Consider the following 26,637-nt stretch of genomic DNA (forward strand, 5'->3'; position numbering starts at 1 on the left):
GGAACACCACAAGTAGAGAGTGAGATAGAGGAAAGAAAGGAGCCAAATTGGACTTGGGAGGGTCGGTTGGAGAGGAAAGAGGTTAGCCAAGCCAGGGCCTGATCGGTGATACCCAGGTTATCACAGAGACGGTTGAGCAGGATGGCATGTTTGACCATGTCAAAGACAGAGGAGTGATAGAGTAAGATGAGGAGAGAGGGGAGATTAGAATCAAGTTTAGGGAGCAGGTCTTCACGGATGTTCAGGAGAGCAGTTTCCTTGCTTCTGGCAGCTTTAAAGCCAGACTGATGGTCATGGAGACAACCAACAGTTTCAGTGTGCAGATTAAGCTGGGAGATGGCCAGCTTTTCCAGGTGTGTGCCCAGGAAAGGAGTGATGGAGATGGGGCGATAGTTAGCCTGGCAGGAGGGGTCGGGTGAGGGTTTCTTGAGAAGATGGTGCACTAGAGAGTGCTTCAGGGGGGAAGGGAAAGCTCTGGTGGCAAAGGAGTGTTTGCAGAAGTCAGCCAAGGCAGGAACAAGGGTGTCAATGTAGTCCTTGATGGTTTTGGAAGAACAGGGAAGAACCTGTTTTGACAAGACTTTCATAGATCTTACTTGTCTAGAAAACTTGTCGGGGGAGAACAGAGGGAAGAAAGAGAAGGAGGGAGGAGAGGTGGCTGCAGGGGGCTGGATAAAGTAGAGGAAAAAGCGAGACTAGAGGAGGAAGGAGGAGAGGATGAGAGGGTGGACATGATGTGCTGGGTTTTAGATATGAAATGAGAAGCCAGGGCCGTGCAGAGTGCCTGGGAGGGGCAGGAGAAGTAGATCCTGCAGCAGGATTGGCCAGCTCCTTGCAGATTTTAAAGATTTTGACCGAGTTCTTAGATGCTGAAGAGAGGCAGGCTTGGATGTGAGCTCTATTCTTAGTGTGGACAGAGAGCCGGTATTGCCTTTGGAGCAGGCAGCAGGCCAGTTTGTCACAGGGTGCAAAAGATGCCAGCCATTTCCTCTCAGCCACCCTACGCTCATGTTTAAGGGTGACAAGGTCAGAAGCATAGCAGGAGTTGCACTTGGCTTTGGGCTTCAAGCGGATCCTCATGACGTCAAGAACATCAAGAGTATCAGAGATAGAAGAGTGGATCATGGGAAGGGCTGTGTCAGAATATGAGTCAGCCCGAAGTGGAGGAGGGGGAGAGAAAGTGGCTGCTAAAGCCTCAATTGACACACGCTTCATGGGCCAGATGATCAAGAAGGTAGGTGGCAGTGCTGGTGTTGGCTTGGCCTGAGGGGTAGAGAGAGAGAAATGAGAGAAAAGGAGAAAGTGATCACTTCAGGAGAGAAGAGTGGTGAGAGGGTTAGAGAGCGGGAGGTCTGAGGAGATCAGAACATCCATAATGCCCTGCAGAGTGAGTTGGGCCAGAGGGAAGAATAGAAGGAGAGAGAGAGTCATAGAGGTCACAAAATAGTCCAGTGGGGGGATAGCAGGCATCCAGGTGGATGATGAAGTCTCCAAGGAGGAGTTGAGTGGTCGAGGCCAGGAGGGAGCAGGAGAGGTCTGCCCACTCAAAGAGGAAGGAGATGGCCATTAGATAGTAACCATGGTCAGAGAATGGTTAGGAGAGAGAGAAAGCCTCCAGACAAGGCATTCGAAAGAGGAGTAGGCCTGCATAGGAATGACAGAGACAGGAATCCACTACGGGAAGATCATGGCTACACCCCCACCAGAACTGTTGGATTTGGGTGCAGAGAAGATCTTGTAGCCATCGGGTGGGAGTGTGCCAAAGCTCTTGACAGAGCTAACCATGAACCATGTCTCGGTGAGATCGAGGACATCAAGGTTGAGATCTTCCAGGAGGCGGCAGATGTCATAGGAGTGTTTGATGGCAGAGCGAGAGTTGAGAGTGGCAAAATGGAGAAGGTTACCTACCTTGAAAGACTTCTGGGGAGGGGTACGAATCAGAGGTACTCCCTGCGGGGGTGTAGAAGGAGTCAGACCGAGGGCAGCAGCGGAAGGAGGGGAGGGCAAGGTAGCCAAGGAGGAGGCAGAGGGGGGAGGCAAGAACAGCAGAAGAAAAAAGAAATTGATGAGTTGCTGGAAGCGTCTCTCAAAAAGGAGGTTGGCCTGAGGGCCTTGGACCAAGATGGTGCCATTCAGGTAAACATTAATGATGACTTAGAGGAGTGGAACAGGGCCAGGAGGGCCTGCCACCGGTGCCACCATTAATGGGAGAAGAAGAGAAGGAGGGAGCACAGAGACCATATGAGGAGTCCATAGGTCTGGCGAATGAACGACAAAGAGGATGTCGGTGAGGCTCTGTCAGGAGGAAGCACTGGTATAGGTGTCAGCGATAGGGAGGTCTGGGTTGGCGACTAGGATATCCTTTTTGAACCTCTTCTTACCAGACTTAGTGAGAAGAACAGGATAGTCAATGGAGAAGCAGTTGGAAAAGATAGGAGAGATAAAGAGCACCATACAGGAGGTGAGGGAAGGGGAGAGAGGAAGAGGGGTGGAGGTGAGGCGCGGGAAAGACAGGAAGGGGTGAAGACACTACATAGGACACAAGAAGGGGTGTAAGCTGACACAAGGACATAGCGGCACAAGGAGGGGATGCAAGCACATGAGACGGAAGGGACAAGAACAAATAGTGATTGATTCAAAATAAGTGTATGAAGAACACAGAAGGTAGAGCACGGCAGAAAAAAAAGGTAGTCATGTAAACAACAATCAGGTTAACAGGGCATCAAGGATAGAACAGCACTAGAAAGAAAACGTATAAGAGGGTGGAACAGAGCAGAACACAGGAAATATACAGCAGAACAGAACAGTCAACAAATAAAAACCTAGAGGAAGGAAGAATCCAGCAGAACACAGGCAATACAAAGCAGAACAGAACAGTAGATGAGGAATACATAGAAGAGGGAATAGCACAACAGAGCACAGGCAGTACACCAAGGGACAGGGAAGCAGCTGGAAGTGGTATGGGTAAGGGAAGGCAAGGGTATGCCCGGAGGGGGGCAAGGACACTGAGGGGGCACCTGGGTGCTGGTGGCTGGAGGCTGGAGAAGGGAGGGTGCAAGGCAACCCGATCAGGAGTTGCGAGGGATCACACAATCAGGGAGGCGCAGCTGCAAATGAAGTCAAGAATGGAAAGTGCGAGAAACCATTTGGTGAAGGATTGCAAGGGACCACACAGGCTAAGGATGTGCAAATGTGAGCGTGGCAGAGAACAAAGGCGCTAAGATGCACACGGTCACAGGAATGCTGGGGATGCACAGGTGCGAGCATGGACGAGTATGTAGAGGGCACTGCGGTCCCGCAATCACAGGATTGTGAAGTGCCACGCAGGTGAGGGACACAAGCGCAGGCAAGGAAAGAGAGGGGCACGGAGGCACACACGCACAAGGCTTGCGAGCTGACCACGCAATAGGAGGAGCATGGGAAGGCAATGTGGAAAGGGCATGGCGGCTCTGCGATCGAAGATTGAGATGGTCCATGCAAGTCAGGTGACTTGCATTACAAGCAGAATCAAGGATCTAAGTGGCATGTAGGCACAGGCGAACAAACATTGTGGGAGATCCCACAGGTCAGGGAAGCGCAGCGTGAGCTGTGAAAGGGGGGAAAGACGCAGGCGTTCGTGTAACATGCATGGATACAGGGGCGCGGATGGGAGACTTTCAAGGAATGCAGTGGGCCACCAGGGAGAGGACACACGAGGGGGATACAAAGGAGGGGCGAGAGGGGACACACACAACGAGGGACAGGGGCATAGGTGCAAAGTGGCCTTTTAACTAATTGTTCAGATGAAGTGCTGTAAAATGCAACATTTTGTCCTACTATTAAAAACAAAACAAAAAAATGATGGGATAAACACCCGAACCGCCAGTTTTTTCTCTTCCTCCACTATAACACAACTTTCTTGCACTCCTCTCTTAGCATTATTTAATTTTGGAAGTTCAATCCCAGAGAAAAAGCTGTATTTGCCCTGTTGCCACAAAGTGTCATCTGTCATGTAAATCCTTTCAGAGAAGTCACAACATTCATCTTAAAAGCCCAAGGTGGCAGCGACTATCAACCCATTCCCATGTCAATTTAGTTGATGGTTCTTGCACATTCAAGTTGCTTAACCTTGTTCTAAAGCATGCACCCTACACTTTGCCCTTGCTCCCAGAATATTTGTTCTGTAATGTAAACCTCTCTCTCAGCCAGCCTGTCTAATTCAGGCTGGAGGATTGTCCTATCTTTCTTGAGGCTTGTCATATGTGTGTCAACGTGGGTCTGCAGGAACTTTAGCTCGGCCATCCTTATGACTGCCTCAGGGTCCCTTACTTCCGTTAGTTGTGCCTTTCTTTTATAAGAGGCGTAGAAGATCATCTTCCCACTTAAAGTCACATTTAAGCATGCCCTGCATATCCTGTAAAAACAAATACATTTCCTTTTACAGCCAGCTCGCAAATTCGTCCTCCTTATGCAGGGAGGTATGCATCCTCCAGCAACCCTTACCCCACTTTGGTCCACCAATTATAGAACTGCAGACACTTCACAATCCAAGTATGCTTTTCTCCTGAGCTTTCAACTCCACACACTACGGGGCCCCATTCTAAGTGTGCCAGTGTGGCCCTTTACCGCACCGGCCGACTATGGGTTTGCCATGGGAAACCTGTATTACCTCCATCACGCTGGAGATAAGCCAACCGCCCTACCGGCAAAAAAAGCCCTCATTATGGAAATCCCCTCATGGAGTCCTAAATTTACACCATCACTTTGGCACCTGTAAATGCGACGGCAATGCGGCAAACCCGGGTGCCGGAAACGGGAACTACATTTTCCTTTATCGTGCCGGCCTACAGCCAGGATACAGGCAAAAGTAGAATGAGGCCCACACTGTTTTTTAATCTTTTTCTCAGTGTCGATTGTTAACATGATCCCACCACGTAGATGTATATTTTGAGTTATCACCAAACACCCTATGGTTGTTGTGCACGTCAAGTGTTCTAACATGAAATTGTTGTGTAATGCTGTCCCGACTCATTTTTTTTCTATTTTTGTACTATGATATCCAAGTCGTCTTCCAAATTTGAATACATTTCCTGTGGGTGTACATATATCAGGAATCAGTGTTCCACTAATTCTAAATCACGCCACTCTTCGGATAAGAACACTGGTTTCTTGCATAATGGAAGCACACTCACTACTTCACCACGTTAATTTCAACATTTGCATTCCTAACACAATAAAGTACGGATATATTCCCCTGCTCCCCGTTCATTGCGTCCCATTCACACAGAACGCTCTACTAAAAGTTGGAAGTTACCATGGAAACTTGGTCAAGCTAATTTCGTTCCACGGCATGTTTTACTTTCACGCCGTGTACCACTATCATGTTAAATGAACCGTGGCTCTTAAAGCCTCAGTTTACCTTACCCCGGTGCTTCTGATTTGCAGAAGTGCGGTTTGTTCTTGTTTTGGATCTTGTTGTGCCTGACTTCTCGTGTATCGAACAATCTGCCTGTCTACTGGACCCTCCTTTGTTTCATCCTTGTCTGTTACATCTCCGATCAAGCATCTAACCTGTTATCGTCTCGGAACGCTTCTTGGAACTGCTTTGGATACTCCATTGGTCTTCGTCCACCCGTGCTCCTCACCGATCCAGAACGTTTTTTTGGATCTGATTTTGCCTCGCCCCTGGTCCTCGTCCTGCCTGCCTTGTTGCCGTCCTGCCTGTTAACTGGAATCCTAGTCAGGATATCGTCAGAGCCTCCCCCAGCTTCCTAAAACACCCTGCTGCACCTGGACTAGAGACTTCCTTCTGCGCAGCGGGTTTCCCGCCAGGCTTGTCGTTCTTTCGTCGAGTTAGGCAAAGTGAACTATAGACTTCCGTATTACTAGGCGCCCACATTCTGACATGTTCAGGTGTGCTGGAGTCGCTCCTTTATTTTCCTGGCACCCACCTCTCTGGATCATCCTGAATTTTTCTACATCTATGGTAAGACCTTTGACCATTCTGTCCCGTCACTCACGCTTAGCCTATAATATTCCTCACTGCTAATTACATTACACTACCTGTGTTTTAGGTATCCTAGGACTCTGAGATTCCTGCAGATACATTCTGATCTTGCACCTTGGCTAAATCTTCAGTGATTTACATTGTCTGCTGTCATTATTCTGAAGTTAGTTCCTTTATGGTCAAAAGCATTATAGTATTGTCTCTCTGATGAGTCTCTATTAATTGATTCCTTTTTGTATTTTAGGAATCTGGGTACTCCAGGTTGGTCCATTGTTTCAAGGAATAGATCCTACCGTCTTGTCCATTCTACAGTTATATTGGTAGAAAGAATGTGTTGGCTACACGACGGGGGGCAAATAGAAGGCGTATTCTGACAACATACTAATACAAATGTTAATCTGCTGCTCAATTTCCTAGAGTAGTTATCTGAAAAGGGGAAAATGTTGACACTCTCCAGCATGTAAATATGTCTGAGTGTTAGATTGTATTCATCTACCTTACCCGCTTAAGGATTTAGGACTAAATTATCTAGTACTCCTCCAACCTATAGGTTGTTTTCATAAAAAAATCAAAATGAGGTTACCCGGCACTCACCCCTAATAGTGCGGGAGAAAATATATTGAAAACTGAGCCCCTTTTGTAGGACTGGACTACTAACACATTCTATAGATATTTATAAACCTTGGTTCATCATGCTTACTTATTTATTTTAAAAGTACATTTAGTTTTGTTTTGTAACAGTAGCACTAGTATACTTTTATAATAGGTTATTCAGTTGTAAATTTGAATTTTCAAGTAGACCCACAATTCCTCATATATAATGCTGTCAAGAACAAATATCCCAGCTATGGAGACCAATGTGTGTCAATGTTGCTACTAGTCTGCTTTTAATGGCCCGGATTGTTTTTTCAAAGTCTTCAGACCATGGAAGCAGCCTGGTGAGGTATGTTAGTTCCCTCGTGGAGTGTTAGGCCCCTCTTGGAGTGTTAATGATCAAAATATCCTTACGGTACTGACAGAGTAGTTTGCCATTGCAAGAAAGCATCAGTACCAGAGGACGTGAGAACTATCAGAATCGTCAGAGTCAGGGAGAATTCCCTGCTGACAGAAAAACTTTGGAGAACTGAAGTTCCTACTTGTTGATGTTTGTTTCCCTTCTCTGTGTTGTGGAGTTATGTACCCCTTTCATTGGCAACACTTGGGGTAATGTACCGCGGCCCCAATTAAGAGGCCAAGCAGAGCAATGGACATTAACCTAGGCCCAGGGGCGTTACCCCCTTGAATTTGCCCATGGAACAGGTGCATAAGGCCATTAGCACCCCGGATTACCAAAGCGGCAACCCGGGGTGCGAAAAAAAAGGATTTTCCTTTCTACAATGGGATGCCGCACGTGTCCCGTTGTAGGAAGGAAAATCCTTTGCCAACATGGCCATCAAGGAAAGGGAAGAGGGGCTCCATACGGCTTTCATGGCAGCTGTGGGAAGCTCAGAGGAATTTGCGGCTGTACCGGTTGTTCAAGCCAGCATTCCTAGACAGCTGATTGGCTGGTACACCCACCTGGGGTGCTAATACCCATTGTCTAAATCCACAGGAAGAAATATTGTAATATAGTGTCTATGTAGTTGCTATAAATCTATGTACAATTGGCCTTTGCCCTAGTATTTTCCGTTTCCGGGTTATTTGGGTGAGTGTATGTTGTAAAGTACTTTATTCTTGCCTTGTCTGCTTTATATGAATGTGATGTCATGCAAATTCTGAGAGTGGTTGCTGGTGAATTGTTTAAGTGCAAGTGCGTAAATATTTCCCCCAAATATGTCTGGGGGGAGTGTAGCAAGGGAGCCCAAATCAATTAAGCTTGATTTGTAGGGGGTTTCTCCCCGAGATATGTTTGTAAACAATGGGTTAAAATGGTGCATTTTACTGCTCACATTTTTGTAAAAATCAGGTAAAAATGGAAACTGTTTACAATTGCCTCTGTCGGTAACTGATGAAAAAAATCCAATAGATGCATGTCAGTACCCATATAAGAACATATTCGTGTTTGCTTTGGGCATAATGGCAGTAATGATTTTATATGAAAATATGTCCACACTGGTTCTGCCAATATATGCCAATACCCCACAACATAATCCTGTTGGCTTTACCAAAACACATGTTGCACTGTGAAAATATATCCCAACTGCCTGCACCAAATGCAAGTCTAGCTACATAATAACATTTGTCATGCTTGCTTTATCAAAGGTGTGCAATACAAAATGTCATACCATAATAAGACGTGGCTAGACGGGCTGCATTAAAATGCCAATCTATCTACAAAATAACACTTATCGTACTTGATTTATCGAGATGCCAAAACAAAATGTTATGCCACAGTAAGAAATGGCTAGAATAGCCGCATGAAAAGACCAGTCCAGCCATGTAATAACATGTGTCATGCTTCGCTTATCAAAGCTGCCCAATACATGTCATGCAACAGTAAGTAATGGCTGACTGGCTGCATTAAAATGCCAGTCTAGCTATTTAATAACAAATATCATGTTTGCGTTATCAAAGATATCCAATCCAAAATGTAATGCCACAGTAAGAAATGGCTAGACTGCATGCATCAAAATGCCAGTCCAGCCACTTAAGATCACTTATCATGCTTGCTTAATCACAGATGCTCAGAGTAAAAAATGCCATGGCTGCCCCTGGTGTGTCAGCGCCTCTCACCTAAACATAATCACATTAATTATGAATGTGATTATGTATATGCGAGGCACTGGGATCCAAGGAGACAGACATGGTACATGCCCAATAGAAAATGGCATGCTTGCCCCCCTGGTGCCCCCAGCACCTCGCAGGAACCCAATCAATTGTGGGTGTGCAAGGCGCTGTGGTCCCAGCCATGTCATTTGTTACTGGCCAGCTATTATAGTTGCCCAGTACAAAAATGACATAGCTGCCCTCTGGACCACCAACTCCTCACAGATGCACAAAATCAACATGATTGTATGTGTATGAGAGATACTAGGTGAGCCAGGGGCAGACATGGTATTTATTACTAGACATCTATCATAGATGTCCAGTAAAATAATACCACCCCATTCCTCTGCACCCCACAGCACCTAACACATGCACACAATCAACGTGAGTATGTGTATATGCGAGCGGTTGTGGGGCCCAGGGGGCAGGCATGGTATTTTTTACTAGACATCTATCATAGATGCCCATGAAAGAAATTACCAGCCCTGTCCCCTGGGAACCACAGAGCGTAACACACACACAGACACAATCAATGTGAGCATGTGTGTATGCGAGGCAATGGGGGGTCAGGGGGCAGAGGGCAATCATGGTATTATACAGCTATCATAGATGTCCAGTAAAACAATAGCATTCCTGTCATCTAGGCCACACAGCTCCTCAAAAACAGACACTATCAACGTGATTATGTGTGTATGTGAGGTGCTGGGGTAGCAGGGTGCAAGCATAATATTTTGTTTTACTAGACATCTAATATAGATGTCTAGTATACAAAGACCATCTCTGTTCCCAGGGCCCTACAGCGCCTCAGAAGGAGAGCTGATTTTGGCCGGTGAGGAGGGGGATTGTGCAACAAAGGCATTTTTAAAAAGAAATGTGAGGGAATCCTAATCTAAAGTTGCTTAAAAGAGGTGATGTGTCAATGCCAGATTTTGAGCTTATTTTCTGTTGGGCAGTGCTTCTGGGGGTAGTCATAAATATGTGTAGCAGGTTGAGTAACTCTCTGTAATTTTAATTGTGATGGAGGCCTCTAATTTAAGATATTTTGCCATTGAGTTTGGAAGTAGTGTTGGCATCACGTTGTTTTGGCCTGGATCAATTTGACATGATATTTAGTTGTGATGTGAGGCTGGTACTATTGTTTTAGTAAATGCGGGAGTGTATGCAATCATAGGTTGCCTGTCGTGGTCTCTGTGGAAAGCTAGAGGTTGGTGCATGGTGAAGTGGACCGTGATGGAGCATTGGAAAGGCACCAATTGTATATCTTCTTCATTGAGATATGTTATTTTTGTAAGGATTGCACCATGGACTAGTTGAGCTTATGCCATTAAATGCCTACTTCTTGCATACTGAATGGGTGGAAGTGCATGTTGTATATGTGTGTACAGAATATGTCATTTATACACAGGACCATGTTTTGAACACTGCAAACCGGGGTTGTGTCTAGCAAACCACAGGCTGCAGGGGAGGGGCATAGAAGCAGAATGTGATGATGTGGGTGAGACCTTGCTGTAGTTCACTGTGGCTTTTGAAAACACAGGCCATGCACTGCCTACTTACCACTCTCTGGGTGTTTGACACCTATTGTTAGTATGTGTGGTGCTGGACACCATTGATTAGTTAGGAGAGGTTTTGGACACCAATGTTTAGTTATGTGTGCTGTTGGACACGAATTTTGTGATGATATCACAGTCGAGGGAGTGATCCAAGTATCTGGGGCACATGATGTCTAATCGCTCACACAGTGGATGGGTGTCACTGTTGGAAGGCCTTGGAGGCAGGTGTTGATGCCACTGCTGTTATTGTTTATATTCAGGTGCAGGGTCAGGGTTAGGGTGTATGGTTCCCATTTTATGTGAGATGTTTGCTGTCTTAAGGGTGGTTACTGGCCAGTAGGTTTTATGTTAGATTGTCTAAGTGGTTTTGGAGAGGTTTGTGAAGGTATCGTTTTTCACAGTTGCAGTGTTGTAACCCTCTCATTTTATTGAGTGTAATTTGTAATTTGAGAATGTGCAGGGTTTGGAGTTATCCCGTTGTTATGTGATGTGGGTGTGTGTGTGGGATGGCATGTGAGGAAATCCTGAGGGTGGCGTAACACTAAGGTTGTGGAAGCGTGCCACCCAGTGGCAGAGTGGTTCTCAAATATCCCTGCTGTGGATTGTGGTGAACATTATAAACCTTGAGGTAAGATGGGTATTTAGTGTCCATGTGAAGGGTTTGGATTTTGTCTTGTTATGTTGTTGGCTGATCATTGTTTTCCGATTCTTCCTCTTGATGTGTAAGTCTGTTTGGATTGTATTTCAGATTCTAATTTCTTATAAGAGGGGATACGTGTTGTCTTGTATTTTCTTCCTTCCCACTTCTTTATTGCAATAATGTGATGGCATGAGAACTCTGAGAGTGTAATGTCTTATCAGTGCTGACTTGTGTATGTGTATTTGTATATCATTTTAATTTTTGTAGCGCTTAATGTCAAAGCTCTGTACAAAGTTACAAAACGGAACAAAGCAAAATGTGAAATGGCAGACATTAGAGAGAGAAGATAATCCTTTAAATGTGAATGAAACATGGGATAAGAGGAAGTGGAACGAAGATAGAGAGGAAGATCGTTTCAATGATAGAGGGCCAACAAGGAAAAGGAACAGAAATGATAGGGAGAACAGAGTGGAGGGGGAGGGATGGTAAGAAGAAATGGGGATTCTGAACATAAGAATGATTTAGAATAGAAAAGCTACACATGAGTAGAGATGGGGGAGAGGCAAGTTACGGAGAGATTTGAAATACTACAACAAGAATATTCAAAAGGAGACAAGAGTGGAAAGGAAGCCAGTGAAGAGAGACTATGGCTGGACGTACAAAGTCATCCAGGAAGAGAGACAAAAGAAGACAAAATAAAGATGCACTTTGCCTTGAAATAATAAGATTCCTGTGTCTCTGTGATTCTCTCTGTCTCTTGTAATATGTTGTTTCCATAGCATAGCATTTCTAGATTTCACACTGTGATGAAACCTGATTGTAGACGATACGCTCCAAGAGCTTGAAGCGAAAGCGAGACAGAGAAATACATTTAAGGTTCGAAGGCAAGTAGGGGTCAAGTGGCATTATATTTTTATGAATTGTGGTGTGCATGAAAATAGTGGAAAAGATTAAATATTGGAGAGAGGCATTAAAAAGGGAGGATAGGTAAGGAAGGAGAGAAGTGTAAACTTTAGGGATTAACAAAGAGTGGTGAAGATCATTGAGGGCAGAATAGGATGGGATTTGGAGAAACAGAAGTAGCATTATCACCATCAGAGACAGGGGGCAGTGGGGGCAGATGGAGTTGTGGAGGTGAAAATGGATGGAGGGAAGAAGGTAAATTTTTCTAGAAAAGTTGGCTGAAAAATCTAAAGTTGAGAGAGAGGCGGTAACAGCAAAGCCAGGAAGGGGAGGAGATAGAATATGAGAGAGGGTCTGAAATAGACGACAAGTGTGTGAAGTATAGGAATCCAGAAAACTAGAGTAGTAATGTTGTTTGGCTGATAGAAGAGCAGTATCGTAAATGGTATGCAGGGAGGAAAATAGAGACCAATTCAAAGAGGACTGCAACTTTGGTCGGCAGTGCTCAACATTGCACAGAGATCTATGTAGCAAGTGGAATAGAGGAGTCATCCAAGGTTGAGGGGGTTTGTGAGTAGGAGTAAAGGGAGAAGCGGGATAGAGAGAATCCATAGTTTCAGAAACAACAATGGAGAAAGTGGAGAAAGCCGAGTTCACTGAGGAGGAAGCAATTTCATGCAAAGAGGAAAGATAAGAGGAAATAGTGTTAAACACAAAAGCGTTAAAGTTACGCTGAGCCCATCGAACAAAGGTGTGGCAAAGAGGTATGGAAGGAGATGAAGGTATTGGAGGAATAATAGAGACGGATTTAAGCACATGGTCTGAAGAGAGAATAGGAGTTGCAGAGACCGAAGTCAGTGATAGGGAGGAGGTACACATTTGATCTAAACAGGAGCCAGATGTGTAAGAAGGAAGAGAAGGGATTGGAAACATATAGTAAGAGTCAAGAAGAGATCAGAGAAGAAGAGCAGATGAACAGTGGAGGTTAAAGTCACCAAGTAAAATCAACAAAGTGTCAAAAGGGAGAAGGAAGGACAGACGGGCATCTACATCATCACTGGGGAGGTAACTGGGCCAGGGGGGAAATCCATCAAAGAAAAGCAATAGGAGAAGGTTTAGAGAAGAGAGAACACTGATATATGAGTGTAGAGAAATAAGTGAGATTATCCAGAGAAGGGGAGAGAGAGAGAGAGATAGAGAGAGAGAGAGAGAGAGAGAGAGAGAGAGAGAGAGAGAGAGAGAGAGAGAGAGAGAGAGAGAATGAAGAGCGCACAGGATGCCAATGCCACTACCCCAATTGCAGATTGAGCACACACTCCAGACACCAAGTTTAGTGGGAGATCAATGATAGGAGGATAGGTTATATGAAGATGTGTGAAATGAGAGGAGAAAGGATGGGAGGTATAGCACGAAGAGATAGGAAAATACATAATAAGCAAAAATGTAATAGATATGCACAAAGGAGAATACGTAATACGGACCAGTGATGAGATAATCAGGATCAACGAAAGAAAAGAAAGACCCTGCAGTGAGGAGGGGGTAGGCGCGGGGATTGGCAGAAGATGGAGGAATGTTACAAATCCAGTTTGAATGGTGTAGAGGAAGCGAATCAGCAAGGACATAGTAAAAAAGATAACATAATGGGACGAGAAAGGAGTGACTACGGCCAGTAATAGAGGACAGAAAAGATTACTCACATCTGCATCTGCTGCAGACAGCAAGAAACTTCGCCAGACTTAGCCCTCAAATGGGAATGGGGATGTACCGGGTCCGGGTCCCGAGAATGGGAATTACCGGGCCCGCCGAAGTTGGCATGGCCCAGTAATTCCCTAATTCTCGAGCCAGGACCCGGTACCCGGTTTGGGGGTAGCCATGCTGCTAAAAACGGCATGGCTACCTCCAAACTCGTAATGAGGCCCAAAGTGCTCAATGAAGTTAACCCCAATTCCAATAAATAGAATGGATCAGGACACAATTGGGTAATCCACGGGCTGGTCGCCACTATTTTGCTTCTAGTCTCGCTAAACATCTGGAGTGTCTATCTGAACAAGCTTACAAACCATAAACAAAGGAAGGTGCAACGCGTTGATTGCATGCCATGAGAACGTCCCTCAAAATTAATCCTCCAGTCCTCCTTGTGAAACATTTTATCAAGGTCATTTTGGAGGAGGTTTTGAAAGTAGTTCTCTCCCATTCCCATGATTTATTTTTGTTTCTCTGACTCTTGAACAACTCCGAGATATATAACCTCTCTACTCACCCTATGAAAAGATAGATCATCAAGCAGCAATTTTTACATACATCATTGTCACTCTGTTGTGTTTTCTCTGTATTCATTTTGAGATGGCTGCCTTAAGAATATTTTAAAATGGTAGCCAGTGATCTTTCAAGGCTAATCTGTGTACAATTTATCAAGGACAATCAGGATGCTCAGAACACAGGCTGTACTGTATGGTAGAGGGCCACATTTTGTGCAGCCTGGGAAGCCAGCGCCCCTTCCTTTCTCCACTCCCACTTCACCTTCGCACCTGTGTGGTTTCCTACACAGGTGCAAGTAGTGTCATTTGATTTTTTGTAAATAAAAAAAAAGAAACGTTCCTTGGCTGCGCGGACCGATGAGGTTCAGTACTGCTTCCATGTAGTATATTTTCATGTTGATGACATTACGGGCCGCGCAGGCAAGGTAAGTTCATAAAAAAAAAAAGACACCATTAGCAATCGGTGAGGATGTGAAATGTGTTGCGTTTTACTCCCTCTGGTTTTTGGACATTCAGTCCATTTTAAAGATGTTTTTACTTGACATTATTTAGAATGGTCTGGTTCTTTAATTCTGGCGCACAGACAAGTGTGACCCCACACCTCACGGTTCCGTTTTGGCGTGTTTTTGTGCTTATAGCGGTTCGCATTCGCTGTGTGGTGCCACCACTACATAATTTTGTTCCTGGAAGGAAAGTGCGCATGGACATCCAGCAAGTTTTGCATATATTAGAGGGCCTCTAGAAGCAGTTCGGTAGTTATGGATAAGTTGCTCAACTCATAGAAAGAGAACGTTTTGGGCAGTTTATAATTTTGGCGCCGTTGAACGAATCTTCACCAAACCTTTGGTTTTACTTGTAACCATAAAACCCCTTTAACAAAGTTCACTCACAGGATTTCATATTTTTTTTTATTAGTGCAACTTAACCATAAAATCCCTTTAACAAAGTTTTTCACTGAATTTCATGGGTTTTTATTACTGCAACTTAAACATAACATCCCTTTAACAAAGATTTTTCTGTGAAAAAGAAATATATATTACATGGCCACGGTAGAGGCCATGTAGTTATGGTTAAGTTGCTGTTTCCATAGGAAGAGCACTTTTTGGGCGGCTTATAACTTCGCTCTCCCTGGACGGATCCTCACCAAACTTTGCAAAAAAAGTAGTTGGGTCACTCTGAATTTGTTTGCAAAGTTTGGTGAGGATTCGTCGAGGGGGGGGAAAAGTTATAGGGTGGGTCCCAAAACTTTTTTCTCCCCATAGACTGAATGGGAAAAAACTTGGCGCACGGCTACAGCCCGAACCGCTGGACGGATTTACACCAAATTTGCGGCAGGAGCGGCGGCCTGGTCCCAAAAGCGTGCTTTTGTAAATTTGGTGTAAATCTGTCCAGTAGTCTTTTTAAAAATGACCAAAATGTAAGGCAAAAAAATTAGTGATATCTGCGTTCGCTTCGCGGACGGACTTCCCTGTTCGCTCCGTGGACAGCACCCCAATTGTCCCATGGGCTTGCGTCATGTCCGCGGACATGCGACGTGTTCGCTGATTGGACGGCGAGGGGCGTGGAGCGCGTCAGATTTTCTGTGGCGCCCGCCATCTTGTATTCGCAGTCGACCGCGTACAGCGCAGTGAAACGTGGATAAAAAATTGTATTTAGTGCCGTGTGTTGGTGTGTAAGAGTGTTTGGGGAGGGTGCGGGAGTATGAGATAGGTTCAATGTTTTGTTTTTTTATGTGCTAGACCTTTTTGTTGCGTTCGATTTGTCCGCGGAGAACACGGCTGTTCTGACATTTTGTAAATAAACTAAATGGTGGGGTGTTTAGAGGACGGAGTATGTGTCATTTTTGTTCGCAAGGAAGGTAAAAATGAGCTATGAACACTCGCGGTGTACTTAATTGTTCGTAAATACACAAACTGGGGGTGTCCTCAGGACGCTGTCCGTATTGTAATCTGTCTAGTTGAATGTGTTCTAAGAACACTTGCAGTGTCCCGAAATGGTTGCAATTACACAAAATGGGGGTGTTCTGAGAACGTTGTTTGTATTGTTCGTTGTCAGGGGGAAAGTGTTTTAAGAGCACTCCTTTTGTTCGCTAACAGTACAATTTCCTAGGGGCGTCAACCGACTTTTTGTCCACTAAAGAAACGATAAATCCGGCTGGTGTGCGCCGACATTATGTGATAATCCTATGAATGGCGCTATTGACCTGGCTGACTTGCTTTTGCGACACTAAATCATATCTCCCGCCCCTAAGCCTGATATTATCAAAGCATTCATATTCCCCGCCTTTCTCCGTGACGTTACAGGGTGCGTAATGAAACGTGCCCAGTCGTCTCCAGTACTACGCGACTTTACACAGAACCCGGAAGACAACACACATTATGTCACAACACAGCGCGCCACAATTCGGAATATGAAACTGTGATTTAAAAGCAAAGAGCAAGATTGTAAATGTTGTAAAGTACATTTATTTGACATCAAATGTTTAGAGAATATTCAGCAATTTGCATTTGTCTTTGTTGTCGATCCGTAAAAGTTCATGTTGAGACACGCGATGTTCCTTTGCGGTACAGAGAGTGTTAGATCAGCTTACAACTCAGTGCGCCACAATTCGGAATATGAAACTGTGGTTTAAAAGTAAACAGCAGGATTGTACATTTGGTAAAGTACATTTATTTCACATGAAATGTTTAGTGAATATTCAGCGATTTGCTATTGTCTCTGCTGTCGATCAGCAAAAGTTTATTTGGAGCCACGCGTTGTTCCTTTGCGGTAGATAGGCTGTTGGTTTATGATAAAAGCAGTAAATGGTCGCTCTGATAATCGGAAGGTTGCTCCAATAACGAACCATTAGACCACCCTATTGGTTGGTAGTTGTTTGTAGCCGCTAGTACTGCGTAAGGGCATATTGGTCCTTGGCGATTGTCCCATAAAATGGTGAGGGTCATGAAGTTGCATATTTGGACTTGCACCTGGCAGTTGAAGACCCCATCCGCTGGAGTCTGTAAATCGTGACATAGACAAAATGGGGCCACGTACCTGTTTTAAAAAACATAAATTAGTCTCACCAGCCGATCTTCATTAAAAATCATCATTTTATTTATTAGGGCGTGAAACTATTTGCTATCGAAGATAGTGCAACAGAGTATGTTAATAATAAAATAATAATATTTTCCCATTCATATAGCACTAAGAACCGTGAGGTATGTAAGCAGTGCTTATTATTAACCACGGTGTATGGTGCTCATTTATCGACCACGGAAGGATGAAAGGCTGAGTTTCGCCTTGCCGGGATTCAAACTTGCGTTAGCAAGCTGTGCACGGATGTCAAAGCGAGCGCTGTACTCGCTGTGCCACTTGACAGGCTACAGTGAAGTGGCACAGCGAGTAGAGCGCTTGACCGCCTATAGACCGGTTAAATTATTTCTATTAACCCACCCTGTGTCGTCTGCCTTTTTCAGAGCCCTCTAAACAACAGGGGATCAATTCGGCGGTGATAGTGCATGGTAGAAAACATTATGCCACTTTCAACGAACAAGTTCAACTTGAGCGGTCTTTAATGCTACGCTATTGTAATTATATTTGGTATAAAGTAATCTAAAGGGTTACTTACAGTACAATTGCGATTTCCATTGTCTACGAGTGGTGCAGTCCCAAAATACGACTCTGCGTGTGCCAACGATCTTTCGTATAGTGATATAATATGTAAAAGTGGTTTCGTTTCAGAAATTTCATCTTTATCTTCTCTTACGTTTTAGCAACACTCCTTCAAGAGAAGTCTTTCATCACAATCTCTGTCTGTCAAGGTCAAAACACAATACAACCTTATAGTCCGCTTCGTGAGCCTCTCCGGGGACCGAGAAAAAAATGGAAGCAGCTGACCTTCACTGTGAACAAGCATAAATTCTTACTTTGCAACATTCTGTGTAAAGCCATCTGTAGAAGTTGTGGAAGCAGCTGACCTTCACTGTGAACGAGCATAAATTCTTACTTTGCAACATTCTGTGTAAAGCCATCTGTAGAAGTTGGTTTTTGAACGCCATGTTTGTATATTGTTTGCGTGATATTAAAAAAACTTTGTTAAAGGGACGTTATGGTTAAGTTGCGCTATTAAAAACCTATGAAATTCAGTGAAAAAACTTTGTTAAAGGGACGTTATGGCTCAAAGTAAACCCGAAAAACTCCTGAAATTCGCCAGTTATGGTATCATAAGCAACCATAACTCGCGCCACCATGCACTGCTAACACTAACACCCAGGACATCAAAGATGACATCACAAATGTCATTGATGACATAACTGATGACATCACATGGCTGGCTCTCCCTTTTTATCCTTTACTGACATATCGAAGCCACATAGTTTTCTTCAGTAACAGTCAGGAAGTAAAAATTGAAAAGGTACTATATTTGTAGACTTAGGGTCCTGTCACATCGTATATGAAACATGTACATAGCGGAAGATACAGGCTTGAAAGAGAGCAATCCTTTCTGTGCATGAAGATAATCATTATGGTTATCAGCACTTTCTCATAGTTTTATTTTTATTACTCTACCTTCCCTCTATATGCTCATATTTGTATACATTATACTCACTCTCCATAGAGTGAATGGGAAAACATTTTTGCTCGCGCATACAGCCCAAACCGCTGGACGGATTTCCACCAAATTTGGACCAGGAGCAGCGGCTTGGTCCCGAAAGCGTGCTTTTGCAAATTTGGTGAAAATCCGTCCAGTAGTTTTTTTTTAAAATGACCAAAAAGTAGGTAAAAAAAAATTAGTGATATCTGTGTTCGGTTTGCGGATACACTTCCCTGTTCGCTCCGCGGAAAGTGTCTTGATTGGCCAATCGTCTTGCGTGATGTTCGCGGACATGCAAAGTGTTCGCTTATTGGACGGCGTGGAGCGTGAAGCGCGTCAGATTTTTCGGTAGCGCCTGCCATATTGGATTTGCGGACGTCCCCGGACAGCGCGGTGAAACTTTGTTCAAAATGTGTATTTTGTAGAGTGTGTTGGTGTGTAGGAGTGTTTGGGGAGGGTGGGAGTGTATGAGATAGGATGAAAGTTGTGTTTTTTATGTGTTAGACGTTCTTTTTGTGTTCGATTTGTTTGCGGCCATCACGGGTGTTCTGAAATGTTCTAAATAAAATGAGTCAATATGTGTCCGTTTTGTTCGCAAGCAAAGTGAAACTGTTCTAAGAACACTCGCGGTGTCCGGGGAGTGTTCGTAGGTGGTGTCCTGAGGACGCTGTCCGTATTGTTCTCTGTCAAGTTGAATGTGTTCTAAGAACACTCGCGGTGTCCTGAAATGTTCGCAAATAAACAAGATGGTGGTGTTCTGAAGACGCTTCTAAGAACACTCCCGGTGTCCGGGGAGTGTTCGTAGGGGGTGTCCTGAGGACGCTGTCCGTATTGTTCTTTGTCAAGTTGAATGTGTCCTAAGAACACTCGCGGTGTCCTGAAATGTTCGCAAATAAACAAGATGGTGGTGTTCTGAAGACGCTTCTAAGAACACTCCCGGTGTCCTGGAATGTTCGTAGGGGGTGTCCTTAGGACGCTGTCCGTATTGTTCGTTGTTAAGTTGAAAGTGTTGTAAGAACTATCGCGTTGTTCTGAAATGTTCGTAGGGGGTGTCCTGAAAACGGTGTCCGTATTGTTCGCTGGCAAGTTCAAAGTGTTCTAAGAACACTCACATTGTTCGCGGACATTAAAAGTTTCCCATAGATCATAGTTGAAATGTTTGACTCTATGGATGTGATATGCTGCGGTGGTTGTTGCCAGGGCATAGAGTCTTGGGTGCATGGCCATTTGGCCATGCACCCAAGATTGTATGCCCTGGCAACAACCACCGCAGCATATCACATTCATATTTGCTTATAACTTTGGGTGAAAAACAAATGTATAAGGAACAAAGGTATTAGATACTATGGATGTGATATGCTGCTATGGTTGTCCTTATTATTGTATACTTACTGTTTGGTCTAGTAATGGGAGTCCATGTTTTTCTTCTTCATTTCTGTGATAAAAGAAAATAGCATGTTAGTATTAGTATTTTGTAATGACTTATTACATTGTATAAGCAATATACTTTTATCTTTTTCCGACCCTCATATTTAGTAGAGTACAAATCAGAGTACTGTGCAATTTGCTCAGTTTCTGTATTTGTTGCTAAAATCATTGGGTCTGTGGGAGAAAAAAAAATCCATGTTGGATTAAAAAAAAACCTTTTTCTGTTATGCTACAGTTTATTTGTTTGTTTTTCAGTGTTCACTTGTTGTTTCTGGCTAATGCTTTATACTTTGCTTTGTTGTATTTTTTTTGGAGCAGTAGCAGATTCTTCATTTGTTTTGATATTATAAAATTTTGGAGCAGTTAGATACCAATTGGCATATTCTAACTGTCTATTTTTTTAATATATTTTAGTGGTTTTGATTTACCTATTTGGATATTGTTAAATTTTGGGACAGTTAGATACCAATTGGCGTATTCTAACTGTGTATTTTTTGGTCTAATTTAGTGGTATTCATTTATCTGATTAGTTGTTGTAGAATCTTTGAGCAGTTAGATAGCTTTTGGAGTATTCTAACAGTTTATATTATTTTAACACAAATTTATAATTTTGGGACAGTTAGATACCAATTGGCGTATTCTACTGTGTATTTTTTGGTCTAATTTAGTGGTATTCATTTATCTGATTAGTTGTTGTAGAATCTTTGAGCAGTTAGATAGCTTTTGGAGTATTCTAACAGTTTATATTTTTGTAACACAAATTTACTTAAAGGTTTAAATACAGTTTATTTATCAAATTTTGGTTTTAAGAACATCAAATAAGCGTTTGTAAGATTTGCTGGTAATCTCTGCTTTAGAGTAATGGTACTATCATTACATTCAAACCATCCACATTTCTTTTTTATGTATGCAGTGTAGTGCCCTGAATTGGTTGTGGCTCCTGCAGGGTAGATTATACCTATTGTTGTGAAGGTTTTCTTACCAAGTGATATTTGACCATGTGTGAATCCAGTCAGCTTGCAGTTATTTTTGGTACCATCTGCATTGTAACGTAGAAGCATTAGTATTACGTATTTACTATGTGTTTGTATTACTAACGTGGAGCGATTATCTGAATTGCAGGTAGAGCATAATCTACCATGGTTTGCATTTTGTACAAGTTGCTGAAATGGAATGGATTCACAATTTGGTATTGATATATATATGAAGCGTTCATTGGGGATTTCTTCTTGTGTCACATTGTTGCAGAGAGTGCATGTATGTTTCCACATGTATGAAATCTGAAAGATTTCATTTATAGGTATATTTTTGTTTTCCAGTACTTGTAGTAAGTACATTAGAAATTCTTGTGGATCTTCCTGTGAGTTTATAGTGAATTTCACCATTCCAGCACAGTAGTCCAATTGTCGTCTTATTCCAAAAACACTATATGTGTTGTCAGGATTGGTTGCTGCATTTCTGTGAAGTACTAACATTTGCAAACACAAAGGGTCTGTACTGTGTGAGTAAATGTTGTCAACAATTGGTGGTAATTGAAATAGAATATTCATTGCTACATTTGCATAGCAACTTACACCAACTATATTTGAGAATTTAAATGGTCCAGGTAGTTCTGTATCTAACTGCTTTTTTTGGAGTTTGTCTTCCTTCTTTAAAGAAGTACCTGGTTCACTTTCTCTAATTGATTCTTTTTTGTTTGTGGTACTTGATGAAGTATTAGTTTCTTTTACTCTCTTTGGAGGATTTGCAGTGACGTCCTGTTGCATTTCTGTTTGATTTAGTTTTCTTTTACAACGTTTTAGTTTTTGTGGAACAGAATATGTGTTTAGATGGGGAGTGTATAGTGAGCGAAGTCTGTTATATTCTAAAATGCAAGGAATATCAGCGTTTACTTTACTTGCATCAAAGTTGATTAGAAATAGACCGTCAAGTGTACGTAAGCATGATAGTGCTACGTAGCTCATGCCTTCTTTACAGACTGTGTTACCAATATCTATCATTGCTTTGTCTAGGGTAAGACCTTGTGATTTATGAATTGTGACTGCGTATGCAAGAGTTAGAGAAAATTGTTCTCTGCGTAGATACATATCTTTGAAGAGAAGGAATCTAGCTGTTGAGCGTCCTATCCGTTTTACTTCTGAAAGTTTGTCAAAGAGTATATTGACAAACTGAATTTTGTTGTCACGTGGGTATGTTTGAAAGCCAACAACTGTACCCAGTGCTCCATTAACTAGTCCTTGGTCCATGTCAAGGTTACGTTTAAGCATTACTCTGCAATTTAAGGATAATTTTAACATCTTTTGTAAGCCTGCTTTTTTTGAGATTGATTTTTCTAAATTATTTAGTCTTGTTGTGGCTTGGTCACACATGGGTAGTGTCATACCATGTACATCTAGTTTGTCTGTGGCGCTAATTTCTATTATTGGTTGCATTTCTTTACTTAGCATGATATCATTGAATTTGAAACAGCTTGCAAGAGTTGGCATTAAGGCCATACAATTGACATTTTTGTGGGCTAATTGTTCCATAACATCTGTAGCACATGCATTATCGCCATAAAGTGCATTAATGTGCCGGGTTTTCAATGTTGCTTCTGCTTCTTTAGAAAGTATACCAACTCTCAAACTTTTTAAAATGTTGGCATAAGTTAGATGTGCAGATAGGCGCATGTTTTCTGTTAATTCTCTGTATTGGAAATGTTGCCAAAGGTTGACATTTACAATGCTGCCAACAGTTTTACGGCAGCGTTTGTGCCCTAATGTTTTAAAAATAGGTTCACCTTTTACTGGTGTTAATTAAAGCAGATCTCCAAAAACAATAATGTGTTTTCCTGCAAAGAGCTCTTCATAGTCTGTTTTGAGTACTTCTTGTAATCTGAGGTGAATCAAAGCTAACATCAGGTTGAAGACCAGGCTCACTTCATCTATTAGTAGCATTTTCATTTGTTTCAATACTCTGCGTAATTCCATTGCAGCTTCTGCAGAAAGTTTGTAATAGTCTAATTTGTTCTGGTGTTCTACTGGTAATAGTAGTAATCGGTGTAATGTAACACCACCTATGTTGTAGGCAGCTAAACCTGTGGGGGCAGTGACAACAGCTGACAGTTTGGTGTTTGTCAATTGTTGAAGGAACTTACTAATGATTTTGATTAGGAATGTTTTGCCAGAACCAGCTTCACCACTGACGTACAGTAATATAGGTTTATAATTATGGCAGGAACATTCTTTATTTTCATGTTTTACACCATGTGCAATTTGTTTTGTTACTTCTTGAAAAATGCTACTTTGCTCATTGTTTTGTTTTGATTGTAGTATAGTTAAGTCTTCCTTATCTTCATACTGACACATGGTGTTTTCTACTTCTATCATAGCTAATTCTGCTTCATTTGTTATTAGTGGTTCTCCCAGTGGTTCTTGGCTTCCTGTTACCGAAGGTTGACTAACTTCAGGAGTATCCTTATCTAGTTGGGCTTGGAGTTCTTCTTCATGTTGCTGTTCATTGTGCAACATTGTTTTGTACTGTGTAAAGTTTAGATCAGTTATAGTGCTTTCATTTGCTTTGAAAGCATCCTCATATGAGTCATAGTTATCTAGTAATTGTTCTTCTTTTCTCCATGGTTTGAAGAGTTGTAGCAGGGACATGAAAAATACTTCTTTATGTTGAGGAGTCTTCAATGACAATTTGATATGATTAATTAAATGTGGTTTAGTGAGTTTAACTAAGCTGCCTTCACAGTCACTCTATATTTACCTTTTTTTTCATCGGGTTTCATATTATTTTTGTATGTGTAGTTTTGGGCTATTTGGTATATACACATGTTTTCCAAAGTATTACTTCTGTTTGGGTAGTATGTGTCCAATAAATTGTTTTTTAAAATGTCTTGGCTGTTGGGATCATGTTTGGCTATTGTTTCTATATCTTCATATGATTTTAGAACTCTTTTTCTAGATTTAGCTGGACGAAGACTTAGCCATACTATATTTTCAGATTTACCATACAATGAAGTACCAGTTAAACGATCAGCTGCTTCATAAGATCCACATTCTCTATGGGTGAGCATTTTTATGCCCAAGCTGTATAATTTCTGAGATACTGTTTTATCTGATGACAGGTCATTCCAGAGGTCTTGGAGCTCTGTCTTTTCTGCTTTAGTTAAGTATGCTGTGACATATCGTGCAACTGCAGTAGAATTGTCTGCAATGTACTGCACATCTATGTTTGCATTCCATAAGTGGGCAATGATTGCATTATAATCATTGATATATGTTTCTTCTTCTTTTCTTTTTATGTAATATGTATTTTTAGGTGACTTTCCTTTAACAGTATGTCTAACTGAAGACATGAGGTTGTTTACTTGACCTGTATTTGTAACTGGTCTAGGGAAACCAAATCGGCATTTGGTGTAGTATTTGCCTTTGTTTTTGTATTTGCGACGACAATATTTTCCACATTTGTGTCTTTGAAATTGTAAAATTTGTGCACGAAGATCACTATTTGTGGCTTCTGATGGAATTTCACAAGTGACATATTTTTCAATAAACTGTAAAACAGTGGCATCACTGTCTTGACCAAATTTAGAAGCATGTTTAATCCATAAAAGCATGTGGATATGTGGTGCTCCTCTGGCTTGGTATTCTTTTCTCCAAAAGAAGTGTTGCACTTCTCCAAGGGGAGGAACAGTTTTATTACAAATAAAATGTAGCATAGCAATGAAGCGATGGTGAAAATATCTTGAAACATTAACAGGATCCAAAGAACAAAGTTCTCCAGGTGTTAGAATATCTATGTTTGTTTTGTTTTTATTTGATATGCGTAGGAAATCATGTAAATCTTCCCATGCATATTCTGCACAACTTAATGTAACAAACCAAGTGGGTGGGCCAAGGTTTCTGATCATACAACGTACATCTCCATGACATCGAAACCAGTACTCTTTAGTACCACGCATATTTGCTAATAGATTTGTAATATTTGATTGTAAAACCTCATCCTTTTGTTGCACTTTCTCTAATAATTGTGTAGCTGTCATATTTTGAAAGTGTGATCCTGATTTTAATATGTGTGCAACTCCGTAACATAAAGTTGCTAGTTCACTTTCAAAGAGTAGGTGGAATATGTATTCCACATTTTGTCTAAATCTGGGATCTTCAGAATACATCCGTAATGAGCGGTATTCTGAAGCTGATATTTGAATAGGTCTATCATCATACCTTCCTCCTTTGCCAGTAGGAAAGAGTAGAGGAAAAGCACGTGCTTCTATACTTTTTTCCCATATACTGATTGGCGATCCTTTTGTTTGACGCATTTGGTAAGTTTCTAGTACATCTTGTACGGTGTTATTACAGTGCAAAGGATGAATTGTATAATGGTCTAAAGTATTTGATATTGTAGCATGATCTAGTAGCTCAAATTGACCAGCTTCTTGTGTTTCTTGAATTATTTCAGTTGTATCTTTCAAGTTTTCTTCAATATTAATTTCTTTGTAATATTCATTATTCTGTTTAAGATATTGGAAGGCTTGTCTTACTTTATATAAATCTACCAGCTGTTGCCATATTTTTTTGTCTTTTGTAGGTACTCCATTTACTAATATAATTAAAGATTGCTGCATTGGACGTTGCACTCCTAGAGTATGCACATTTTCTTTTAGATTTAATGGTAAATAAACTACTTTTCCACGAATGCCTTTTACCAATTCAGAGGGAGGTCATTTTGCTGTTTTTGGTTGAAGGCGTATTATTGCTTGAAATGGGTGTACTGTTTGAATTATGATGCTCTCATATAAATTAAGTTGTTGTAGAGGTTTTGGTACTGGGTATAATTCCAAATTATTTGTGATAGAACGTGAAGGAGTTTGGTTGGTGTCAAGTTTTGTAGTGCAATAACTGCAAAGTATTAAGGGCTCAGTTATTTCATATTTGTTTTCTGCTAGAAGGTAGAGAGCTAATTCAAACCATTTAGAATCTTCATTGTCTTCTATTTTGTATGATAGGTCCACAGTTTTTGTGTTACTTTTATAAAAAATTCTACGGCAACATACACATACATGGTTTGGTACTTCAGCTGATGTACTTTTAAATTTTAGTATTTCTTTTTTGTATGTGTTTAGCAAAAGGTTGCCATGTGTAGAATTGTTGCTTAATTGGTTTAAAGCTATTTCATTCTGTAAATGGCTTTCACTTCCAAAATATTTTTTCTGGATATAGTGAATTTCTTCAAGTAGGTCTTTTGCTGTACCATGTAGAAGGATGTTATTTAACTTTGCTAGTGCTAAAGCAGGACATTTAGCATAGTACAGTTTATAGACTAGATTTCTTATAGTTGAATGATGTGTTGATATCCTTTTGATATCATGGAAAGTGGTTTTACAAGTAGGTCCTGTAATGCAGGCCAATGAATGTCCTTGTAGTCCTGTGTACTTGCGCACTGGACAGGTATCTATATTTTGCAGTAATTTAATTTTGATTTTGTCTTTGCTTTTTACATATTTATTGAGGAATTGGTGTAAAGATTTGAAACATTGTTTGGGAATGTTACACATTGACGTG

Source organism: Ambystoma mexicanum, chromosome 10 (assembly GCF_040938575.1).
Source record: "Ambystoma mexicanum isolate Mex_15411 chromosome 10, UKY_AmexF1_1, whole genome shotgun sequence".
NCBI classification, from domain to species: domain Eukaryota; kingdom Metazoa; phylum Chordata; class Amphibia; order Caudata; family Ambystomatidae; genus Ambystoma; species Ambystoma mexicanum.